Source organism: Triticum urartu, chromosome 7 (assembly GCF_003073215.2).
Source record: "Triticum urartu cultivar G1812 chromosome 7, Tu2.1, whole genome shotgun sequence".
Lineage (NCBI taxonomy): Eukaryota > Viridiplantae > Streptophyta > Magnoliopsida > Poales > Poaceae > Triticum > Triticum urartu.
This window is the reverse complement of record NC_053028.1, coordinates 450720842-450726039: the sequence shown is the minus strand read 5'-3', so window position 1 is coordinate 450726039 and position 5198 is coordinate 450720842. Positions and strand designations below refer to the sequence as shown.

The following is a 5198-nucleotide window of genomic DNA, read 5'->3' as shown; positions in this document are numbered from 1 at the left end:
TAAATAAACTTATATGCATTTGGGGGTAGAAAAATGCCTAGTTTAACATGGTGCACTCATCTTGCATGTTTAAAAACTCTAAAATTGTGTATAGGGCAGAACAGTACCAAATCCATAAAAATGCACATGAGGATTTTCCGGACTTGTTGCTTGTTGTTCCGGCCTCATTTAAACTTGCCTAGATAGGTAGTTTTACTTTGCTTCACCCCTTGCCATGCTAACCATCATTTAATATTGTTGAGTACATAAACGAGATCGAACTAAATAACTTGTTGTGGTGTTCCGTCAATATGCAACTCGTTGCATATTGAGCTCCACTTAATTTGTAGGATTGCTTGTGCACTTTGCCATGCCATGCCTCATTAAACCGGACCTGCATCATACTTGGTTGTGCATCATGCCATGTTGATGTGATGGTTGTTTACTATGTTGTTTGCTTCTTTTCGGTGTTGCTTCTTCGGGTTAGTTCCGATAACGTCGCGTTTGTGAGGATCCATTCGACTAGGTCTGTTTGTCTTCTTCATGGACTCGCTCTTCTTCCTTGCGGGATCTTAGGCAAGATGACCATACCCTCGAAATCATTTCTATCTTTGCTTGCTAGTTGTTTGCTCTATATCGCTATGTCACGCTACCTACCACTTGTTATATCATGCCTCCCATATTGCCATGTCAAGCCTCTAACCCACCTTTCCTAGCAAACCGTTGTTTGGCTATGTTACCGCTTTTGCTCAGCCCCTCTTATAGCGTTGCTAGTTGCAGGTGAAGTTGAAGCTGGCTCCATGTTGGAACATGGATATGTTGGAATATCACAATATATCTTATTTAATTAATGCATCTATATACTTGGTAAAGGGTGAAAGGCTCGGCCTTATGCCTGGTGTTTTGTTCCACTCTTGCCGCCCTAGTTTCCGTCATACCGGTGTTATGTTCCTTGATTTTGCGTTCCTTACGCGGTTGGGTGTTATGGGAACCCCTTGACAGTTCACTTTGAATAAAACTCCTCCAGCAAGGCCCAACCTTGGTTTTACATTTGCCTAACAACCTATTACCCTTCCCTTGGGTCGGCCGACCCAAGGGTCATCTTTATTTCAACCCCCAGGGCCAGTGCTTGTCTAAGTGTTGGTCCGAACCGGGCAGCCCGCGGGGCCACCTCGGGGGCACTCGAGGGCTGATTTTACTCGTAGCTTGACCTATCCGGTGTTGCCCTGAGAACGAGATGTGTGCAGCTCCTATCGGGATTGTCGGCACATCGGGTGGCTTTGCTGGTCTTGTTTTACCATTGTCGAAATGTCTTGTAACCGGGATTCCGAGACTGATCGGGTCTTCCCGGGAGAAGGAATATCCTTCGTTGACCGTGAGAGCTTGTGATGGGCTAAGTTGGGACACCCCTGCAGGGTTTGAACTTTCGAAAGCCATGCCCGCGGTTATGGGCAGATGGGAATTTGTTAATGTCCGGTTGTAGAAAACTTGTCACTTAACTTAATTAAAATGCATCAGCCGTGTGTGTAGCCGTGATGGTCTCTTCTCGACGGAGTCCGGGAAGTGAACACGGTTCTTGTGTTATGCTTGAACGTAAGTAGTTTCAGGATCACTTCTTGTTCACGACCGCTGCGTTGCTTCTCTTCTCGCTCTTATTTACGTATGTTAGCCACCATATTTTCTTAGTGCTTGCTGCACCTCCACCTCACTACCCTTTCCTACCCATAAGCTTAAATAGTCTTGGTCTCGCGGGTGTAAGATTGCTGAGTCCTCGTGACTCACAGATACTTCCAAACAGTTTGCAGGTGCCGATGATGCCAGTGCAGATGACGCAACCGAGCTCAAGTGGGAGCTCGATGAAGATCTTGTTCGTTGTGTTGTGTCGTTTCCTGTTGATCAGTAGTGGAGCCCAGTTGGGACGATCGGGGATCTAGCATTTGGGGTTGTCTTCTTTTATTTTGGTTCCGTAGTCCGACCTTGATTGTAATCTGGATGATGTATGTTTAACTTGTATTTGTGTGAAGTGGCGATTGTAAGCCAATTCTTTATCCCATTCTTATTCAGTACATGGGATTGTGTGAAGATTACCCCTCTTGCGACAAACCTATCATGCGGCTATGCCTCTAAGTCGTGCCCCGACACGTGGGAGATATAGCCACGTTGTGGGTGTTACATACAACACCAACATGTTACCAAACTCTCTTCTAGCAACCTCTTGATCAAAAGTATAGGTCTCTAAAGAAATGTTACCGTCCTCCTTAGCATTCATCATCAATGAGGGCTGACACAATGTTTTGCCTCCCTTCGTCTTCAACATCTTGAGAGTGCAAATCTTTAGATGTTCAGCAAGATGCTTCGTGCCTGCTCTGGGTCCTGAAGTAAGTTCCTTGTGACAATAGTTACACCTTTCCTTCCATTGCCCGTTGATCCTAATCTTTTTCATTTCCAACCAAACTTTAGAAGTTAGCTTCTGTTTGCCTACTTCATTGACCTCTTTCACCTCCTCCTCCTGTCCATCTTCATCATTGGAAAGAATAACATGATCTCCATCTTCAGCCATTGGCATATTCACAAGGAACTTGTACTTGGCTGCTAGATCTTGTGCCACTGCAAAACGATCAGAAATAACAAAATAGACATCAAATTCATAATAGTCTGCTGAATGTAATACCTGATTCTTAATGAGCACTGAAATTACATTGCTCATATATACATCATACACTACGTACTGGAATCTCCTACTTATATAAGATCTTTATATGTAGAAAAATTGCATACATCACATCAACTATATACAGAAAAATGTATTTACATCATACACTGCGTACTGGAATCTCCTGCATATCATCTAAAATCTATATATAAAAAAATTGTATACATCAGAACAACTATATGCTATATACATCATGTATAAGAAGAAATCAATGCTTATAGTTATATACACGGATGCATCACATCATGCATATAAAAAACTACAAGATCAATGCTCATATTCATAAAATCGTACACAAAACCGAAACTCACCAAGCCAAATAGCCTTGGTCTTGGTCTTGTTTTTTTGGCAGTAGAGGATCGACTAAGCGGGGCTAGGGCGAGGCGGCCAGCTCAGGGGCGGAGCCAGAAAATTTAGCCAATGGGTTCACCCATGGACTCAAGTGAGGATTTTATTATGAACTAAGTCTAGTTTTAGACCCTAGCACATAAAGAAATATAAGATCATTTAGATCAGTAATATAGTGATCTTAAGAATCTTATATTTTTTTTACAAAGGGAGTAACAGCCAGGAATATAATACTCCTTTGTCCCAAAATAAGCGTCAATGATTTATTAGTACGACACTATTTTGGGACGGAGGGGGTATCACTTATGGAATATAGCTGTACACTAACAATGAAACTTGCAAGTTATACCAGTTGTATAAAATTGTAAATATAATAGTGCCAAAACAATTCATAGCTTTTGGTAAACTTCTCATCTTCTTGAAACATTTAAGTTTTTGCAAAAAATTACAAGTTAGTTTAACAAGTTTAATGTACGTACCATGAAGTGGAAGAAGCATGTAAAGTCACTCACATTTCAGAGCATCATTTCTCGATCTTTTAGCCTTAAAAAAATCAAACACAACATCATTAATAATATAATGACAGAAAAGTCCACATAACAAATTGGACACTCTATAATCTTGCATATTAGGGTTTTCTTGTAACCTTTTAAGTTCATTGATGATCAACCAAATCATAAGACAACTCATCAAAATTAGTTTCTTTAAATATATGGCTTTAGAGACTAGTTGCAATGATTTTGGTGCACTTTGCGAACATCTACAGGTGACCTTGATGTGTCTGTATCATTATCTGAATCGGGTAATTGATTTCTCTTTGAAACATATAATTCCATATCTTAGATCAATTAAAGTCAATGGGTTTCTATTGGAAAATTAGGGCAAAAAAGTATTACTGTACAAAGCTATGAGGTTAGATAGAACAAGCACACGAGTGAAAAGATGGGTGATGTGATTTCTACCTCACATTAGGACTAGAATTGTTGGCTTGCCGTTGCCGATCTGCAGTTGCGTGTTTGTCGCTGCCGTCCGTTGACCGAGCGATGCGTGAAGAGAGAACGATGGAGCCGACTAGGGTCGGCGGCTGCCGTGTATACGTCGTACGAGAGAGGAATCAGGTCACGCACAGACCTGGGCAATGGACACGGAGGCAGTTTTCTTGTGGGCTTTTTGGGCCGTTGGTTGTTCTATTTACGTCGCATTGGGTAACTCGATGGGGTCAGCCTTAACTTTTTATTGGGTTCATGTCACAAAAAATAGCTATCTCTATTTTTAATGGAGGAGTTGGTAGGATTGTGTTTAGATTTTTTTCGTTCCTCTATTTTCATCCGTTTTTTACTGGTTTTTTTTGCCCCCCCCCCCTCACACCAATCTACCGGTTTATTTTTTCTCCACTATTTCTTTTTAAACAAACACTTTCTTATCGTACAAAAAGTCACGGATCTTAACTTTCCTAACGTACCAATCAACCGATCCATCTCATCATGCAATTTGCTTTAAAAAACAAATAATGGATTTTAAGAAAACAAATAACTGACTTTAAGGGAAAAATCCAATTTACTAATACTCCTTCATCATGATGGAATCAGAACGTTCTTAATACTCCTATCTCTATTTTTAATGGAGGAGTTTGTAGGATTGCGTCCAAGTTTTTTTTTTCGTTTCCCCACTTTCGTCCGGTTTTTTTTGACTGATTTTTTTCGTCCCCCACCCACCAACCCACCGGTTTATTTTTTCTCCACTATTTCCTTTTAAACAAACACTTTCCTACCGTACAAAAAGTCACAGATCTAACTTTCCTAACTTACCCAATCAACCAATCCATCTCATCAATGCAATTTGCCTTAGAAAACAAATAACGGATTTTAAGGAAACAAATATATGACTTTAAGGGAAAAATCCAATTTACTAATACTCCCTCATCATGATGGAATCAAAACTTTCCTACTACTCCTACATTGCAAATTACCACATATTCACTTGTCGTGTCTCCTGTTCCAGGAATAGGAAATCCGCAGCAGCTTCGACCCCTTTCACACACGACCGACACAGGCGGATACCACCATGGCACCGTTGCCCCGCCATGCCATGCTGAGTAAATAGGCAATTTTTTTGACTAATTTAATCCATAAATAAATTACTAGCATGGCATTGACAG

General features: G+C 40.8%; 1 long non-coding RNA gene across 1 annotated transcript; it reads right to left on the bottom strand.

Moving 5' to 3' along the window:
- Window positions 1-2158: 2158 nt before the first annotated feature.
- LOC125524416 lies at window positions 2159-4153 on the bottom strand. Its single transcript, XR_007290743.1, has 3 exons — window positions 4003-4153; window positions 3520-3583; window positions 2159-2586 (listed from the first exon to the last, which is right to left on the bottom strand). It is a non-coding gene; the product is annotated as an uncharacterized LOC125524416 (long non-coding RNA).
- Between the last annotated feature and the right edge of the window lie 1045 nt (window positions 4154-5198).